The sequence below is a fragment of the Leuciscus leuciscus genome (assembly GCF_965113295.1).
Source record: "Leuciscus leuciscus genome assembly, chromosome: 14".
Classification (NCBI taxonomy): domain Eukaryota; kingdom Metazoa; phylum Chordata; class Actinopteri; order Cypriniformes; family Leuciscidae; genus Leuciscus; species Leuciscus leuciscus.
The window spans coordinates 24,274,667-24,295,958 of record NC_138738.1 but is presented as its reverse complement, the minus strand read 5'-3'; the positions used below and the strand labels follow the sequence as shown (position 1 = coordinate 24,295,958).

At 41.0% G+C, this 21,292-nt stretch overlaps 1 protein-coding gene and 1 long non-coding RNA gene across 6 annotated transcripts in view; both read right to left on the bottom strand.

Moving 5' to 3' along the window:
- The window catches only part of LOC309474331 (SEC14-like protein 1), a 332,477-nt gene that overhangs the window by 91,730 nt on the left and 219,455 nt on the right, over positions 1-21,292 (bottom strand). The window lies entirely within an intron of this gene.
- LOC309474514 lies at positions 12,102-13,016 on the bottom strand. The gene is made up of 2 exons (XR_014197351.1): positions 12,964-13,016; positions 12,102-12,786 (listed from the first exon to the last, which is right to left on the bottom strand). It is a non-coding gene; the product is annotated as an uncharacterized lncRNA (long non-coding RNA).

Here is a 21,292-nt window from a genome sequence, read left to right as displayed (position 1 = left end):
TCTTCTTCTTCTCCAAAGTGAATCGCTTTTTAGAGGGCCTAAACATGCTCGAAAACTCATGAAACTTTGCACACGCTTCAGAAGTGGTGAAAATTTACGTGTGATATGGTTTTCAAAATTGGGTGGGGCAAATTCTGTAAATTATTGCCCCCACATTTTGCCCCGGCTCTACGTTTCACGCACAGGTATGAAATTTGGTACATACATGTAATGACGCAATACCTACAAAAAAGTCTCTTGGAGCATAGCCCTAAACACAACAGGAAGTGAGCTATTTTGAACTTCCTCCTAGATTTTGGGCATTTTTCGTAATTTCCTGATGTTGTACTTTAACGAACTCCTCCTACAGATTTCATCTGATCCTCTTCAAATTTGGTGAGTGTAATCTTATGGCCTTTGCGACGTTAAATTGCGAAGATCTTGAGTTTTCGTCGAAGGGTGTGCCCTCGGCGGCCTGACAAATGTTCACCCAATTTCGGCCTTTTGGTGATATATGCATGATCAGATAAGTTCAATATTAATGTTGCTTGCAGTTCCGATGTTGCTAGGCAACCACAGACAGCCTGCAGTAACTTAGGCATAAAATTTCCAATCTGTCCCAAACTTCACATGTTTGATAAGAGTCCTGTCCTGAACACATGACCATGCTCATTATGGTTATAGCAATAGCGCCACCTGCTGGTAGCAGGAAGTGTGGCAAATACAAAATGTGCTTGAAAAATCATGAAACTTTGCACACACTTCAGAAGTGGTGAAAATGTACGTGTGATATGGTTTTCAAAATTAGATGGGGCAAAATGGCTTAATTATTGCCCCCACATTTTGCCCCGGCTCTAGGTTTCACGTACAGGTATGAAATTTGGTACCTACATGTAATGACCCAATACCTACAAAAAAGTATCTTGGAGCGTAGCCCTAAACACAACAGGAAATCAGCTATTTTGAACTTCCTCTCAGATTTCGTGCAGTTTTTGCCATTTCCTGATGTTGTACTTTAACGAACTCCTCCTACAGTTTTGATCTGATCCTCTTCAAATTTGGTGAGTGTAATCTTAAGGCCTTTCCTAAAGCCACCGGGTGGCGGTGGCAGGGGTGCGAGGGCCCTTTTCATCGCTGCTTGCAGCTTTAATTAGGGCCCAAGCCCTGAAAGGGCGAAGGCCCTATTGTTTCCGGTAGGATTATTTATTATTATTATTATTATTTTGTCAACCTTTCGGGCACTTTTGGGGCCCTTAACATGCTCAAAAACTCTTGAAACTTTGCACACGGGTCAGAACCCGCGGCCATCAGGGCCGGACTGAAGCTGGTACCCGGGCGTGGCAGGGGGGCTCGACAGCGCCCCCTGGAACAGGATCCGAACACTTGTCCATAAATCAAACACACTTGCATGTAATAATATGAAACTCGGTACACATATAGATCTCATCGGGCCGAACAACTTTCGTGCTCTAAGTTTTACGCCAGCCCAACAGGAAGTCGGCTATTATGGGTTGTTTGGAAACGCATGCTGTGGAATTTGATCTACTCCTCCTAGGGAATTGATCCAATCGCTTCCAAACTCGGTGTGCATGAAGTCAAGACATTGAGGATGCTAAATTGCGGACAGATTTTAGATATCTCGAACGGTTTGGCCGTGGCGAGGAAACGAATTTATGGCGAATAAGGGACACAGGAAGTGTATTATAACTTCAGCATACATTAACTGATCTTGCTGAAACTTCCACAGTGTGTTCATTGTCAGAGGCCGATCACATTGATATGACTATTGTGAGTCAAAGTTATAGCGCCACCAACTGGCAACAGGAAGTGTGTCACTTTCAAAATGCTTTGAAATCTCTCTCTTATTTTTACCCGATTTGCTTCAAACTTTATGTGTATAATGTAGACACACGGCAGATGTAGACCTGTGAAAGGATTATTGATATCTTAGATACTGTTGCCGTGGCAACGCATCAAACTTTAAAATTCTTTTCGGATGCTTTTGAGACTCTTCACATGCTTGAAAATGCATGAAACTCGACAGACACATCACATTTATTATCCAGTAGACATGTGCAAAGTTTCAGAAACGGGCGTGGTGGAATGGCTCAGTAGCGCCACCTTTAGTCAAAAATGGGGGCTTAGTTTTTCCCAGAATCACAAAACTTGGTACGTATATTGTTCTCATCAAGCCGGACAACTTTCTAATTTACAATTATTAGCTCAGACCAACAGCAAGTCAGATATTTTGGTTTGAATGTGGATTTTCTGGAGAATTTTCTCTCTCTCTGTCTGTGTCTGTGTGTGTGTGTGTGGGTGGGGTGGGGGGGGGGTGGGGGTTGTCTATTCAATTTAATCTTTGTTTTTCAAGGTTTCAGGGGCTTTTTGGGCCCTTAACATGCTCAAAAACTCTTGAAACTTTTCACACAGGTCAGAACCCACGGTCATCAGGGCCGGGCTGAAGCTGGTACCCGGGCGTGGCAGGGGGGCTCAACAGCGCCCCCTTGAACACGTTCTGAAAACTTGGTCCATATATCAAACACGCTTGCATGAATTAATATGAAACTCGGTACACATATAGATCTCTTCGGGCCGAACAACTTCCGCACTCTAAGTTATTAGCTCCGCCCAACAGGAAGTCGGCTATTATGGGTTGTTTGAAAAACGCATGCCGTGGAATTTGATGTACGCATCCTAGAGAATTCATCCAATCGCCTCCAAACTCGGTCAAAGTCAAGACATTGAGGATGCTAAATTGCGGACGGATTTTTGATATCTCTAACGCTTTGGCCGTGGCGAGGAAACAAATTTTTGGCAAGAAAAGAAAAACACGAAGTGTTATAACTTCTGCACACATTAACTGATCTTGATGAAACTTCAGCAGTGTGTTCGTTGTCAGAGGCCGATCACATGGATGTGACTATTGTGAGTCAAAGTTATAGCGCCACCAACTGGCTGCAGGAAGTTTGTCACTTTAAAAATGCTTTGAAATCACTCTCTTATTTTTACCCGATTTGCTTCAGACTTTATGTGTATATTGTAGACACACAGCAGATGTAGACCTGTGAAAGGATTATTGATATAATAAAAATGAAAAAATTTATAATATGAAAAATTTAAACTTCTTCTCAAATATTGTGATTTAAATAAAGAAACAATCATTATTGGTGATTTTAACGTAAATTGGAATGAAAAGAAGGTTAGAAAACATCTTAAAGAAACTACAGACCGCTATAATTTCACACAATTAATTCAACAGCCTACTCGGATAACTTCAAGTTCCAAAACATTAATAGATTTACTTTTTGTCAATCGACCTGAAAGAATTACAAAAACATTTAACTTTATGACAGGCTTATCAGATCACAATGCTTTCTTTTTTTCAAGAAAGCTCACAAAAAGACGTTTCAAAGTTTCACACAGTCATACTGTGTATAATGCTATTCCAAAAAACCAAATGCCAAACTTTGCGGCGGCATTGCAAGAAACCGATTGGAGTGAATTAAATCAAAGTGAGGACATAGAGAATTGTAGTAATCTGTTTCAGTCTAAAATCAATCAAGTAATGTTAAATTTTACCAAAAGAGGAAGCCATAATAAGAGAAAAGGAAAGTTGTTACCTTGGTTAAATGATGAGTGTAGGAAATTAATGAAGGAGAGGGATGTGCAACTTAAAAAATCATTAAAATCACGTCTTACAATAGATAGGCAAAAATGTACATCCTTAAGAAATAAAGTCACTAACTATATGCGAAAGGCAAAAGCAAAATTCTTCATGGATATTATCACTGATGCAAAAGGGAATGGCAAAAAAATCTGGCAAAATCTCAACAAATTACTTGGTAGACAAAATAAAGAATCAATTGAAGACTTTGAACTCAAAATTAACAACGCTGTAGTAAAAAACCCAAATTCTCTATCAAATGAATTTAACCAATATTTTTCTAAATCTGTTAGGGAGATAACTGAACTGTTTGAGCCACCTGAGAAAATAACTAGACCCATTGATCCTTCCAAGCCTGTGTTCAATTTGTGTGAAATAACAGAGCTGGAGGTAGACAACATCATTGGATCACTTAAGAGTTCCAAAGCAAAGGATGCTTATGGGTTAGATTCACATTCTCTAAAATTATGTAAAGACTCCTTAATTGCTCCAATAACATATATGATCAATTTATCATTCAAGCAGAGAATTGTTCCATCCTTCTGGAAAATGGCCTTAGTCACCCCAATCTTTAAATCTGGTGATAAATTAAATGTAGCCAACTACCGACCAATCAGTATCCTTCCAGTGGTCTCCAAGGTCGCTGAGAGGTGGGTTGCTAAAATTATAAATAAGCATCTAAATAAAGGCCACTCCCCCTTGCATCCGATGCAATTTGGGTTCCGCACCAATCATTCAACTGAATTTGCCAACAGTTTGTTTGTAGAAAAAGTAAAAAGTAAATTGGACAATAGTGCTTGTGTCGGTGCTGTGTTTTTAGATTTAAAAAAAGCATTTGACACTGTTAATCATGAGATTTTATTATCTAAATTGACATTTTAACTTTTCTTCAAATGCCATTCAATGGATTAAATCGTATTTGGACTCAAGAAAACAGTGTGTTAACATTAACAGTGTCAAATCGTCTTTCCTAGATGTCCCCGTTGGTGTGCCTCAAGGGTCAATACTCGGTCCCTTATTATTTTCTTTATATATAAATGACCTTCCAAACACTTGTGTTGATGTTGAATTTCAAATGTATGCTGATGACGCAGTCATCTACACAAGTGCAAAAAGTGTTCAAGAGGCTTCTGCCATCCTGACCTCCGCTTTGGTCCCTGTAAATGAATGGCTTTTTAAATCCTGTCTGCTACTCAATACTAAAAAAACTGTTTGTATGATGTTCACTAAACAGTCCCGCGACATAAAACAATCTGGTGTATTTTTAAGAGGAGAAGAATTAGAAATCGTCTCAGAATTTAAGTACCTTGGTGTGACCCTTGATTCCACATTAAGTTTTAAAAAACATGTAAAAAGAATATCGAGTACAGTAAAATTTAATCTACGAAATTTTAAACAAATCCGTCAATTTATACCATTTGAGGCTGCCAAAGGTTTTTTACATTCTATGATTTTATCACATATTGAATATTGTTGTACAAGTTGGACATTGACTGGTATGAACACACTCAAATCAATAGAATCACTCTATAAAAATGCCTTAAAAGTCTTTGATAAAAAACCAATGTCCTTCCATATTTGTAATATTTTACAAAAACATAATCTATTAAGTCTAGAGAATTTTAAACATTTTAAATATGCCTGTTTTGTTTACAAAGTGTTAAATGGATTAGCCCCATCTCCCATGTCGGACTTTTTTAAATCAAAGACTCACAGTGGTGCCAGGACACGGGCCTCCGCTAGAGGTGACTGTGAGGTGCCTTTCAGAAGAACAGCCTTTGGACAAAATGCTCTGTCTGTGAAGGCTTGTAAGTTATGGAACAGTATCCCCATCACTGTCAGGGAATGTTCCACATTTCCTATATTTAAAACCAAACTCAAAGTGTGGCTTAAAGCAAACCAGTCTTGTGACCATTAAGTGACTTTTATTTTACTTTGCTTGTACTTATTCATTTTTGTCATTTTGTATGTTACAAGTTTTGTATTTCTGTAATTTGCCAAGGGACTACGGATGTAAATTAGCCCTGTGGCTATAATCTGGCATGTTTACGTCTGTTTTTGTTGTTTCAATGCAGATGTTCATTAATGTGCATTGTCCCTATCAAATAAATAAATAAATGGCAATGCATCAAACTTTAATATTCTTTTTTGATGCTTTTGAGACTCTTAGCATGCTTGAAATTGCATGAAACTCGACAGACACATCACATTTATTAGCCAGTAGACATGTGAAAAGTTTCAGAAACGGGCGTGCTGGAATGGCTCAGTAGCGCCACCTTTTGACCAAAGTGGGGGGTTAGATTAATCTACAGCAACAAAACTTGCTATGTATATTGTTCTCATCAAGTTTGGAGAACGCTTGCTCTGGAATTTGAAATAATCCTCCTAGGCAATTTTTTCAATAGGGGGAAAAAAATATATACATATATATATATATATATTTTTTTTTTTTTAAGTGACAAGACAGAGAATATTACTTATCTGAGATATATATATATATATATATATATATATATATATATCTCAGATAAGTAATATTCTCTGTCTTGTCACTTAAAAAAAAAAATATATATATATATATATATATATATAAAAATATAGCTGCGAGCAGCGATGGAGGGCACAAGCCGGTGACACCGCCACCCTGGTGCCTTTAGTGTAACTAAAGGCACCAGGGTGGCGGTGCCACCGGCTTGGGCCCGCAATCGCTGCTCGCAGCTATATTTAGGGCCCGAGCACCGATGGTGAGAGGACCCTATTGTTTTTGCTCTGTTTATTAGGGCCCGAGCACCGATGGTGAGAGGACCCTATTGTTTTTGCTCTGTTTATTCTTCTTCTTCTTCTTCTTCTTCTCCAAAGTGAATCGCTTTTTAGAGGGCCTTAACATGCTCGAAAACTCATGAAACTTTGCACACGCTTCAGAAGTGGTGAAAATTTACGTGTGATATGGTTTTCAAAATTGGGTGGGGCAAATTCTGTAAATTATTGCCCCCACATTTTGCCCCGGCTCTACGTTTCACGCACAGGTATGAAATTTGGTACATCCATGTAATGTCGCAATACCTACAAAAAAGTCTCTTGGAGCATAGCCCTAAACACAACAGGAAGTGAGCTATTTTGAACTTCCTCCTAGATTTTGGGCATTTTTCGTAATTTCCTGATGTTGTACTTTAACGAAGTCCTCCTACAGATTTCATCTGATCCTCTTCAAATTTGGTGAGTGTAATCTTAAGGCCTTTGCGACGTTAAATTACGAAGATCTAGAGTTTTCGTCGAAGGGTGTGCCCTCGGCGGCCTGACAAATGTTCACCCAATTTCAGCCTTTTGGTGATATATGCATGATCAGATAAGTTCAATATTAATGTTGCTTGCAGTTCCGATGTTGCTAGGCAACCACAGACAGCCTGCAGTAACTCAGGCATACAATTTCCAATCTGTCCCAAACTTCACATGTTTGATAAGAGTCCTGTCCTGAACACATGACCATGCTCATTATGGTTATAGCAATAGCGCCACCTGCTGGTAGCAGGAAGTGTGGCAAATACAAAACGTGCTTGAAAAATCATGAAACTTTGCACACACTTCAGAAGTGGTGAAAATTTACGTGTGATATGGTTTTCAAAATTGGATGGGGCAAAATGGCTTAATTATTGCCCCCACATTTTGCCCCGGCTCTAGGTTTCACGTACAGGTATGAAATTTGGTACCTATATGTAATGACCCAATACCTACAAAAAAGTATCTTGGAGCGTAGCCCTAAACACAACAGGAAGTCAGCTATTTTGAACTTCCTCTCAGATTTCGTGCAGTTTTTGCCATTTCCTGATGTTGTACTTTAACGAACTCCTCCTACAGTTTTGATCTGATCCTCTTCAAATTTGGTGAGTGTAATCTTAAGGCCTTTCCTAAAGCCACCGGGTGGCGGTGGCAGGGGTGCGAGGGCCCTTTTCATCGCTGCTTGCAGCTTTAATTATTCTTCTTCTTCTTCTTCTCCAAAGTGAATCGCTTTTTAGAGGGCCTTAACATGCTCGAAAACTCATGAAACTTTGCACACGCTTCAGAAGTGGTGAAAATTTACGTGTGATATGGTTTTCAAAATTGGGTGGGGCAAATTCTGTAAATTATTGCCCCCACATTTTGCCCCGGCTCTACGTTTCACGCACAGGTATGAAATTTGGTACATACATGTAATGACCCAATACCTACAAAAAAGTCTCTTGGAGCATAGCCCTAAACACAACAGGAAGTGAGCTATTTTGAACTTCCTCCTAGATTTTGGGCATTTTTCGTAATTTCCTGATGTTGTACTTCAACAAACTCCTCCTACAGATTTCATCTGATCCTCTTCAAATTTGGTGAGTGTAATCTTAAGGCCTTTGCGAAGTTAAATTGCGAAGATCTTGAGTTTTCGTCGAAGGGTGTGCCCTCGGCGGCCTGACAAATGTTCACCCAATTTCGGCCTTTTGGTGTTAATGCATGATCAGATAAGTTCAATATTAATGTTGCTTGCAGTTCCGATGTTGCTAGGCAACCACAGACAGCCTGCAGTAACTTAAGGCCCTTTCACACCGGATGCGTAACGAAAAAGCGAAACGAAAAAGCGTATAGTTCGTGTGCGAATAGTTCGCATCAAAACCATTCACATCAGCCGCGACGCGAATTTGCGACGTCTGTGACGTTCAGAGAGCTTCAACATTCCCAAACTTTCGCGCGAATCGCGCCGACAGCTGAGAAAACATGGACACTTCATCATCATCATCATCATCATCAGTCATAGTCATAGCATCCAGTGAAGACGAGCTTTTCATTTGATTTAAAAGACAGAAAAGAAGGTTTTGGGTGCACCCAATCTTACAGAACAGAGAGTCTGAAGGGGAGTATGCTTATGTGCACAGGTTTTTTTTTTTTTTTTTTTTTTTTTTTTTTGCGTCTTCAACTAAACACAGTGCGTTTTGTAATGTAACTACACATTACATGTAACACACGAAGTAAGTAAGTTAAAAATCATTCGACTAGAAACTGTAGATATCACACAAAGAATGTATAGTATACTAAAAGCAGCCCTAAATAGTCTCACTACATTTTGTTACGTGTTCAAAGTAAACACGGTGTCTGTCTCTATCTTTGACGATAATAGTGTTAGCTTTCTATCCCAAATGTAGTTTGGCCTGCTAGCCTACACAGCACAGGACTATATGACTAAAACTATCACACAACAAACTCACAGTCAAGATAACCGAGTTGGTTGGCAATGCTACGCCACACATTGTCTTTCAAATCGTTGTCCTTGTAGTATGTGATTGGCTGAAGCCCATTCTGTCGCAGCAAAAGTTTAAAAAAAATCGACATCGAAGCGAATAAAATAAAAGTCGTTTTTTCGCCGCTGCGCATTCGCGTTCGGTGTGGAAGCACTCATTACACAAACAGCTGATCGAAAAATAAAACCATCGCGCGAATGATTCGTGCGTCAAAATCGCGTCCAGTGTGAAAGGACCTTTAGGCATACAATTTCCAATCTGCCCCAAACTTCACATGTTTGATAAGAGTCCTGTCCTGAACACATGACCATGCTCATATTTGGTTATAGCAATAGTGCCACCTGCTGGTAGCATTAAGTGTGGCAAATACAAAACGTGCTCGAAAAATCATGAAACTTTGCACACGCTTCAGAAGTGGTGAAAATTTACGTGTGATATGGTTTTCAAAATTGGGTGGGGCAAAATGGCTTAATTATTGCCCCTACATTTTGCCCCGGCTCTACGTTTCACGTACAGGTATGAAATTTGATTCATACATGTAATGATCCAATACCTACAAAAAAGTATCTTGGAGCGTAGCCCTAAACACAACAGGAAGTCAGCTATTTTGAAACTTCCTCTCAGATTTCGTGCAGTTTTTGCCATTTCCTGATGTTGTACTTTAACGAACTCCTCCTACAGTTTTGATCTGATCCTCTTCAAATTTGGTGAGTGTAATCTTAAGGCCTTTCCTAAAGCAACCGGGTGGCGGTGGCAGGGGTGCGAGGGCCCTTTTCATCGCTGCTTGCAGCTTTAATTAGGGCCCGAGCACCGATGGTGAGAGGACCCTATTGTTTTTGCTCTGTTTATTCTTCTTCTTCTTCTTCTTCTTCTTCTCCAAAGTGAATCGCTTTTTAGAGGGCCTTAACATGCTCGAAAACTCATGAAACTTTGCACACGCTTCAGAAGTGGTGAAAATTTACGTGTGATATGGTTTTCAAAATTGGGTGGGGCAAATTCTGTAAATTATTGCCCCCACATTTTGCCCCGGCTCTACGTTTCACGCACAGGTATGAAATTTGGTACATACATGTAATGACCCAATACCTACAAAAAAGTATCTTGGAGCATAGCCCTAAACACAACAGGAAGTGAGCTATTTTGAACTTCCTCCTAGATTTTGTGCATTTTTCGTAATTTCCTGATGTTGTACTTTAACGAACTCCTCCTACAGATTTCATCTGATCCTCTTCAAATTTGGTGAGTGTAATCTTAAGGCCTTTGCGACGTTAAATTGCGAAGATCTTGAGTTTTCGTCGAAGGGTGTGCCCTCGGCGGCCTGACAAATGTTCACCCAATTTCGGCCTTTTGGTGTTAATGCATGATCAGATAAGTTCAATATTAATGTTGCTTGCATTTCCGATGTTGCTAGGCAACCACCGACAGCCTGCAGTAACTCAGGCATACAATTTCCAATCTGTCCCAAACTTCACATGTTTGATAAGAGTCCTGTCCTGAACACATGACCATGCTCATATTTGGTTATAGCAATAGTGCCACCTGCTGGTAGCAGGAAGTGTGGCAAATACAAAACGTGCTCGAAAAATCATGAAACTTTGCACACGCTTCAGAAGTTGTGAAAATGTACGTGTGAAATGGTTTTCAAAATTGGGTGGGGCAAAATGGCTTAATTATTGCCCCTACATTTTGCCCCGGCTCTACGTTTCACGCACAGGTATGAAATTTGATACATACATGTAATGACCCAATACCTACAAAAAAGTATCTTGGAGCGTAGCCCTAAACACAACAGGAAGTCAGCTATTTTGAACTTCCTCTCAGATTTCGTGCAGTTTTTCGTAATTTCCTGATGTTGTACTTTAACGAACTCCTCCTACAGATTTCATCTGATCCTCTTCAAATTTGGTGAGTGTAATCTTAAGGCCTTTGCGACGTTAAATTGCGAAGATCTTGAGTTTTTGTCGAAGGGTGTGCCCTCAGCGGCCTGACAAATGTTCACCCAATTTCGGCCTTTTGGTGATATATGCATGATCAGATAAGTTCTCTCAATATTGCTTGCAGTTCCGATGTTGCTAGGCAACCACAGACAGCCTGCAGTAACTCAGGCATACAATTTCCAATCTGTCCCAAACTTCACATGTTTGATAAGAGTCCTGTCCTGAACACATGACCATGCTCATTATGGTTATAGCAATACCGCCACCTGCTGGTAGCAAATGTGGCAAATACAAATGACTTTGACATAGTCCTCCTATATTTACTGCCCACCGTGCTCTGCCTTCCTAAAGCCGCCGGGTGGCGGTGGCACTGGTGCGAGGGCCCTTTTCATCGCTGCTTGCAGCTTTAATTAGGGCCCGAGCACCGATGGTGAGAGGACCCTATTGTTTTTGCTCTGTTTATTAGGGCCCGAGCACCGATGTTGAGAGGACCCTATTGTTTTTGCTCTGTTTATTCTTCTTCTTCTTCTTCTTCTTCTCCAAAGTGAATCGCTTTTTAGAGGGCCTTAACATGCTCGAAAACTCATGAAACTTTGCACACGCTTCAGAAGTGGTGAAAATTTACGTGTGATATGGTTTTCAAAATTGGGTGGGGCAAATTCTGTAAATTATTTCCCCCACATTTTGCCCCGGCTCTACGTTTCACGCACAGGTATGAAATTTGGTACATACATGTAATGACGCAATACCTACAAAAAAGTCTCTTGGAGCATAGCCCTAAACACAACAGGAAGTGAGCTATTTTGAACTTCCTCCTAGATTTTGGGCATTTTTCGTAATTTCCTGATGTTGTACTTTAACGAACTCCTCCTACAGATTTCATCTGATCCTCTTCAAATTTGGTGAGTGTAATCTTATGGCCTTTGCGACGTTAAATTGCGAAGATCTAGAGTTTTCGTCGAAGGGTGTGCCCTCGGCGGCCTGACAAATGTTCACCCAATTTCGGCCTTTTGGTGATATATGCATGATCAGATAAGTTCTCTGTCAATATTGCTTGCAGTTCCGATGTTGCTAGGCAACCACAGACAGCCTGCAGTAACTCAGGCATACAATTTCCAATCTGTCCCAAACTTCACATGTTTGATAAGAGTCCTGTCCTGAACACATGACCATGCTCATTATGGTTATAGCAATAGTGCCACCTGCTGGTAGCAGGAAGTGTGGCAAATACAAAACGTGCTTGAAAAATCATGAAACTTTGCACACACTTCAGAAGTGGTGAACATTTACGTGTGATATGGTTTTCAAAATTGGATGGGGCAAAATGGCTTAATTATTGCCCCCACATTTTGCCCCGGCTCTAGGTTTCACGTACAGGTATGAAATTTGGTACCTACATGTAATGACCCAATACCTACAAAAAAGTATCTTGGAGCGTAGCCCTAAACACAACAGGAAATCAGCTATTTTGAACTTCCTCTCAGATTTCGTGCAGTTTTTGCCATTTCCTGATGTTGTACTTTAACGAACTCCTCCTACAGTTTTGATCTGATCCTCTTCAAATTTGGTGAGTGTAATCTTAAGGCCTTTCCTAAAGCCACCGGGTGGCGGTGGCAGGGGTGCGAGGGCCCTTTTCATCGCTGCTTGCAGCTTTAATTAGGGCCCGAGCACCGATGGTGAGAGGACCCTATTGTTTTTGCTCTGTTTATTATTATTCTTCTTCTCCAAAGTGAATCGCTTTTTAGAGGGCCTTAACATGCTCGAAAACTCATGAAACTTTGCACACGCTTCAGAAGTGGTGAAAATTTACGTGTGATATGGTTTTCAAAATTGGGTGGGGCAAATTCTGTAAAGTATTGCCCCCACGTTTTGCCCCGGCTCTACGTTTCACGCACAGGTATGAAATTTGGTACATACATGTAATGACCCAATACCTACAAAAAAGTATCTTGGAGCATAGCCCTAAACACAACAGGAAGTGAGCTATTTTGAACTTCCTCCTAGATTTTGGGCATTTTTCGTAATTTCCTGATGTTGTACTTTAACGAAGTCCTCCTACAGATTTCATCTGATCCTCTTCAAATTTGGTGAGTGTAATCTTAAGGCCTTTGCGACGTTAAATTACGAAGATCTAGAGTTTTCGTCGAAGGGTGTGCCCTCGGCGGCCTGACAAATGTTCACCCAATTTCGGCCTTTTGGTGTTAATGCATGATCAGATAAGTTCAATATTAATGTTGCTTGCATTTCCGATGTTGCTAGGCAACCACCGACAGCCTGCAGTAACTCAGGCATACAATTTCCAATCTGTCCCAAACTTCACATGTTTGATAAGAGTCCTGTCCTGAACACATGACCATGCTCATATTTGGTTATAGCAATAGTGCCACCTGCTGGTAGCAGGAAGTGTGGCAAATACAAAACGTGCTCGAAAAATCATGAAACTTTGCACACGCTTCAGAAGTTGTGAAAATGTACGTGTGAAATGGTTTTCAAAATTGGGTGGGGCAAAATGGCTTAATTATTGCCCCTACATTTTGCCCCGGCTCTACGTTTTACGCACAGGTATGAAATTTGATACATACATGTAATGACCCAATACCTACAAAAAAGTATCTTGGAGCGTAGCCCTAAACACAACAGGAAGTCAGCTATTTTGAACTTCCTCTCAGATTTCGTGCAGTTTTTCGTAATTTCCTGATGTTGTACTTTAACGAACTCCTCCTACAGATTTCATCTGATCCTCTTCAAATTTGGTGAGTGTAATCTTAAGGCCTTTGCGACGTTAAATTGCGAAGATCTTGAGTTTTTGTCGAAGGGTGTGCCCTCAGCGGCCTGACAAATGTTCACCCAATTTCGGCCTTTTGGTGATATATGCATGATCAGATAAGTTCTCTCAATATTGCTTGCAGTTCCGATGTTGCTAGGCAACCACAGACAGCCTGCAGTAACTCAGGCATACAATTTCCAATCTGTCCCAAACTTCACATGTTTGATAAGAGTCCTGTCCTGAACACATGACCATGCTCATTATGGTTATAGCAATACCGCCACCTGCTGGTAGCAAATGTGGCAAATACAAATGACTTTGACATAGTCCTCCTATATTTACTGCCCACCGTGCTCTGCCTTCCTAAAGCCGCCGGGTGGCGGTGGCACTGGTGCGAGGGCCCTTTTCATCGCTGCTTGCAGCTTTAATTAGGGCCCGAGCACCGATGGTGAGAGGACCCTATTGTTTTTGCTCTGTTTATTAGGGCCCGAGCACCGATGTTGAGAGGACCCTATTGTTTTTGCTCTGTTTATTCTTCTTCTTCTTCTTCTTCTTCTCCAAAGTGAATCGCTTTTTAGAGGGCCTTAACATGCTCGAAAACTCATGAAACTTTGCACACGCTTCAGAAGTGGTGAAAATTTACGTGTGATATGGTTTTCAAAATTGGGTGGGGCAAATTCTGTAAATTATTTCCCCCACATTTTGCCCCGGCTCTACGTTTCACGCACAGGTATGAAATTTGGTACATACATGTAATGACGCAATACCTACAAAAAAGTCTCTTGGAGCATAGCCCTAAACACAACAGGAAGTGAGCTATTTTGAACTTCCTCCTAGATTTTGGGCATTTTTCGTAATTTCCTGATGTTGTACTTTAACGAACTCCTCCTACAGATTTCATCTGATCCTCTTCAAATTTGGTGAGTGTAATCTTATGGCCTTTGCGACGTTAAATTGCGAAGATCTAGAGTTTTCGTCGAAGGGTGTGCCCTCGGCGGCCTGACAAATGTTCACCCAATTTCGGCCTTTTGGTGATATATGCATGATCAGATAAGTTCTCTGTCAATATTGCTTGCAGTTCCGATGTTGCTAGGCAACCACAGACAGCCTGCAGTAACTCAGGCATACAATTTCCAATCTGTCCCAAACTTCACATGTTTGATAAGAGTCCTGTCCTGAACACATGACCATGCTCATTATGGTTATAGCAATAGTGCCACCTGCTGGTAGCAGGAAGTGTGGCAAATACAAAACGTGCTTGAAAAATCATGAAACTTTGCACACACTTCAGAAGTGGTGAACATTTACGTGTGATATGGTTTTCAAAATTGGATGGGGCAAAATGGCTTAATTATTGCCCCCACATTTTGCCCCGGCTCTAGGTTTCACGTACAGGTATGAAATTTGGTACCTACATGTAATGACCCAATACCTACAAAAAAGTATCTTGGAGCGTAGCCCTAAACACAACAGGAAATCAGCTATTTTGAACTTCCTCTCAGATTTCGTGCAGTTTTTGCCATTTCCTGATGTTGTACTTTAACGAACTCCTCCTACAGTTTTGATCTGATCCTCTTCAAATTTGGTGAGTGTAATCTTAAGGCCTTTCCTAAAGCCACCGGGTGGCGGTGGCAGGGGTGCGAGGGCCCTTTTCATCGCTGCTTGCAGCTTTAATTAGGGCCCGAGCACCGATGGTGAGAGGACCCTATTGTTTTTGCTCTGTTTATTATTATTCTTCTTCTCCAAAGTGAATCGCTTTTTAGAGGGCCTTAACATGCTCGAAAACTCATGAAACTTTGCACACGCTTCAGAAGTGGTGAAAATTTACGTGTGATATGGTTTTCAAAATTGGGTGGGGCAAATTCTGTAAAGTATTGCCCCCACGTTTTGCCCCGGCTCTACGTTTCACGCACAGGTATGAAATTTGGTACATACATGTAATGACCCAATACCTACAAAAAAGTATCTTGGAGCATAGCCCTAAACACAACAGGAAGTGAGCTATTTTGAACTTCCTCCTAGATTTTGGGCATTTTTCGTAATTTCCTGATGTTGTACTTTAACGAACTCCTCCTACAGATTTCATCTGATCCTCTTCAAATTTGGTGAGTGTAATCTTAAGGCCGTTGCGACGTTAAATTGCGAAGATCTTGAGTTTTCGTCGAAGGGTGTGCCCTCGGCGGCCTGACAAATGTTCACCCAATTTCGGCCTTTTGGTGTTAATGCATGATCAGATAAGTTCAATATTAATGTTGCTTGCATTTCCGATGTTGCTAGGCAACCACCGACAGCCTGCAGTAACTCAGGCATACAATTTCCAATCTGTCCCAAACTTCACATGTTTGATAAGAGTCCTGTCCTGAACACATGACCATGCTCATTATGGTTATAGCAATAGCGCCACCTGCTGGTAGCAGGAAGTGTGGCAAATACAAAACCTGCTTGAAAAAGCATGAAACTTTGCACACACTTCAGAAGTGGTGAAAATTTACGTGTGATATGGTTTTCAAAATTGGATGGGGCAAAATGGCTTAATTATTGCCCCCACATTTTGCCCCTGCTCTAGGTTTCACGTACAGGTATGAAATTTGGTACCTACATGTAATGACCCAATATCTACAAAAAAGTCTCTTGGAGCATAGCCCTAAACACAACAGGAAGTCAGCTATTTTGAACTTCCTCTCAGATTTTGTGCAGTTTTTGCCATTTCCAGACGTTGTACTTTAACAAACTCCTCCTACAGTTTTGATCTGATGCTCTTCAAATTTAGTGAGTGTAATCTTAAGGCCATTCCTAAAGCCACCGGGTGGCGGTGGCAGGAGTGCGAGGGCCCTTTTCATCGCTGCTTGCAGCTTTAATTATTATTCTTCTTCTTCTTCTCCAAAGTGAATCGCTTTTTAGAGGGCCTTAACATGCTCGAAAACTCATGAAACTTTGCACACGCTTCAGAAGTGGTGAAAATTTACGTGTGATATGGTTTTCAAAATTGGGTGGGGCAAATTCTGTAAATTATTGCCCCCGCATTTTGCCCCGGCTCTACGTTTCACGCACAGGTATGAAATTTGGTACATACATGTAATGACGCAATACCTACAAAAAAGTCTCTTGGAGCATAGCCCTAAACACAACAGGAAGTGAGATATTTTGAACTTCCTCCTAGATTTTGGGCATTTTTCGTAATTTCCTGATGTTGTACTTTAACGAACTCCTCCTACAGATTTCATCTGATCCTCTTCAAATTTGGTGAGTGTAATCTTATGGCCTTTGCGACGTTAAATTGCGAAGATCTAGAGTTTTCGTCGAAGGGTGTGCCCTCGGCGGCCTGACAAATGTTCACCCAATTTCGGCCTTTTGGTGATATATGCATGATCAGATAAGTTCAATATTAATGTTGCTTGCAGTTCCGATGTTGCTAGGCAACCACAGACAGCCTGCAGTAACTTAGGCATTCAATTTCCAATCTGTCCCAAACTTCACATGTTTGATAAGAGTCCTGTCCTGAACACATGACCATGCTCATTATGGTTATAGCAATAGCGCCACCTGCTGGTAGCAGGAAGTGTGGCAAATACAAAACCTGCTTGAAAAAGCATGAAACTTTGCACACACTTCAGAAGTGGTGAAAATTTACGTGTGATATGGTTTTCAAAATTGGATGGGGCAAAATGGCTTAATTATTGCCCCCACATTTTGCCCCTGCTCTAGGTTTCACGTACAGGTATGAAATTTGGTACCTACATGTAATGACCCAATATCTACAAAAAAGTCTCTTGGAGCATAGCCCTAAACACAACAGGAAGTCAGCTATTTTGAACTTCCTCTCAGATTTTGTGCAGTTTTTGCCATTTCCAGACGTTGTACTTTAACAAACTCCTCCTACAGTTTTGATCTGATGCTCTTCAAATTTAGTGAGTGTAATCTTAAGGCCATTCCTAAAGCCACCGGGTGGCGGTGGCAGGAGTGCGAGGGCCCTTTTCATCGCTGCTTGCAGCTTTAATTATTCTTCTTCTTCTTCTTCTCCAAAGTGAATCGCTTTTTAGAGGGCCTTAACATGCTCGAAAACTCATGAAACTTTGCACACGCTTCAGAAGTGGTGAAAATTTACGTGTGATATGGTTTTCAAAATTGGGTGGGGCAAATTCTGTAAATTATTGCCCCCACATTTTGCCCCGGCTCTACGTTTCACGCACAGGTATGAAATTTGGTACATACATGTAATGACGCAATACCTACAAAAAAGTCTCTTGGAGCATAGCCCTAAACACAACAGGAAGTGAGCTATTTTGAACTTCCTCCTAGATTTTGGGCATTTTTCGTAATTTCCTGATGTTGTACTTTAACGAACTCCTCCTACAGATTTCATCTGATCCTCTTCAAATTTGGTGAGTGTAATCTTATGGCCTTTGCGACGTTAAATTGCGAAGATCTAGAGTTTTCGTCGAAGGGTGTGCCCTCGGCGGCCTGACAAATGTTCACCCAATTTCGGCCTTTTGGTGATATATGCATGATCAGATAAGTTCTCTGTCAATATTGCTTGCAGTTCCGATGTTGCTAGGCAACCACCGACAGCCTGCAGTAACTCAAGGGGGTCGCACACCGGACGCGCAGCTCAGCGGCGCGCCGCGCAGCGCCACGTCTTTTAAATTAGAACACACTATTCTCTATGAGAGTACACACACCGGCGGCGCCTTTCGGCGTCTGTCCGCGGCGGCTCAGGACCGTGTTCAAAATCCTGCCGCGCCACAGAGCGCCATTTACATAGTTTTATATTAAATTTACATGTATGTGTCTCAAATCGTAGTTAATATATATACGGACCTCACCCTGTGCTGCAATATACATTTAGTTTTATATTTATTTACAGAAATCAGAAAATTGCTGATGTTATCGGATTTTCAGGTGACAGTTGTCCTAGACGTGGCGCGGCGCGGCGCTGAGCTGCGCGTCCGGTGTGCGGCCGCCTTCAGGCATACAATTTCCAATCTGTCCCAAACTTCACATGTTTGATAAGAGTCCTGTCCTGAACACATGACCATGCTCATTATGGTTATAGCAATAGCGCCACCTGCTGGTAGCTGGAAGTGTGGCAAATACAAAACGTGCTTGAAAAATCATGAAACTTTGCACACACTTCAGAAGTGGTGAAAATTTACGTGTGATATGGTTTTCAAAATTGGATGGGGCAAAATGGCTTAATTATTGCCCCCACATTTTGCCCCAGCTCTAGGTTTCATGTACAGGTATGAAATTTGGTACCTACATGTAATGACCCAATACCTACAAAAAAGTATCTTGGAGCGTAGCCCTAAACACAACAGGAAATCAGCTATTTTGAACTTCCTCTCAGATTTTTGTGCAGTTTTTGCCATTTTCATGCCTCGTACTTTAACGAACTCCTCCTACAGATTCCTCTCGAAAATTTACATCTGATATAGGTTTCAGAATTGGGCGGGGCAAAATGGCTCGATAGCGCCACCTATAAAAGTTCAACGGAGTGCGCCTCCCGCTATGTTCCACGTACGTTTACGAAATTCGGTACATACATGTAAGGACCTAATACCTACAAAAAAGTCTCTTGGAGCGTAGCCCTAAACACAACAGGAAGTCATCCATTTTCAACTTCCTCTCAGATTTTTGTGCAGTTTTTGCCATTTTCATGCCTCGTACTTTAACGAACTCCTCCTACAGTTTTAATCTGATCATCTTCATATTTGGTGAGTTTAATCTTAAAGCCTTTGCGACATTAAATTGCGAAGATCTTGAGTTTTCGTCGAAGGGCGGGTCCTCGGCGGCCTGACAAATTTCGATGTTTCGCCATGAAACAGGAAGTTGCTGAAACTCAGGCATGGAATGTCCAATCTGCCCCAAACTTCACACGTTTGATAAGCGTTCTGTCCTGAACATATGACCATGCTCATATTCAGTTACAGTCATAGCGCCACCTGCTGGCAACAGGAAGTGACATGTTTAACACTGTTGTGAACTCCTGATAACATATAAATAACATCTTGATAGTAATAGCGCCCCCAGATATGATTGTAAAGCGCTTTGGGTGTACAGTAGTACATATGAAAGCGCTATATAAATGCCTCATTCTATTCTATTCTATAAAAAAGTGCCAGCAAGTGCTAAGCATGCTAACAACATACTAGACACATGCTAGCAAACACTTAGCTAATTGCTAAAGCATGCTATTACTGCAATTAAATAGGAATTTGCTGTAACTCAGGCACGGAATGTCCAATCTGCCCCAAACGTCACACGTTTGATAAGGGTCATGGTCTGAACACATCTACATGAGAATATTCAGTTATAGTAATAGCGCCACCTACTGGTAACAGGAAGTGTCATGTTTAACACGTTGATGCCGTTCTAGCAACATGTTAAAAATGCCATTGACTTCTAAACATGCTAGAAACATGTTAAAACATGCTAGCAAAACTTAGCTAAGTGCTAAAGAATGTTAATTCAATGAAACAGGATGTTGTTGTTACTCAAGAAGGCAATGTCCAATCTGCACCAAACTTCACACTTTTGATAAGCGTTCTGTCCTGAACACATGACCATGCTCATATTCAGTTACAGTCATAGCGCCACCTGCTGGCAACAGGAAGTGACATGTTAAACACTGTTGTGGACTCCTAATAACATATAAAAAAGTTCCAGCATGTGCTAAACATGCTAACAACATACTAGAAACATGTTAAAACATGCTAGCAAACACTTAGCTTAGTGCAAAAGCATGCTAATACTGCAATTAAATAGGAATTTGCTGTAACACAGGCACGGAATGTCCAGTCTGCCCCAAACTTCACACGTTTGATAAGAGTCATGGCCTGAACACATCTACATGAGAATATTCAGTTATAGTAATAGCGCCACCTACTGGTAACAGGAAGTGTCATGTTTAACACGTTGATGCCGTTCTAGCAACATGTTAAAAATGCCATTGACTTCTAAACATGCTAGAAACATGTTAAAACATGCTTGCAATACTTAGCTAAGTGCTAAAGTATGCTAATTCAATGAAACAGGATGTTGTTGTTTCTCTGAAGGCAATGTCCAATCTGCGCCAAACTTCACACTTTTGATAAACGTTCTGTCCTGAACACATGACCATGCTCATATTCAGTTACAGTCATAGCGCCACCTGCTGTCAACCGGAAGTGACATGTTAAACACTGTTGTGGACATATAAAAACATTAAAAAGTGCCAGCAAGTGCTAAACATGCTAACAACATACTAGAAACATGCTAAAACATGATAGCAAACACTTAGCTAAGTGCTAAAGCATGCTATTGCTGCAATTAAATAGGAATTTGCTGTAACACAGGCATGCAATGTCGAATCTGCCCCAAACTTAATATGTAACATGCAAGAAACATGCTAGCAACACATAGCTAAGTTCTAAATCATGCTAGAAATGCTAAAGAAAGTTGTTGTAACTTAAGCATACAATGTCCAATCTACCCCAAACTTCACACGTTTGATAAGAATTATCTCCTGAACACAAGTCCATGCTCATATTCAGATATAGTCATATCGCCGCTTGCTGGCAACAGGAAGTGGTGTTTAACATTGTTCTGGACTCCTAATAACATATAAAAAAGTGCCACCAACTGTTAAACATGTTAGCAACATACTAGAAACATGCTATCAAATACTTAGCTAAGTGTTAAAGCATGC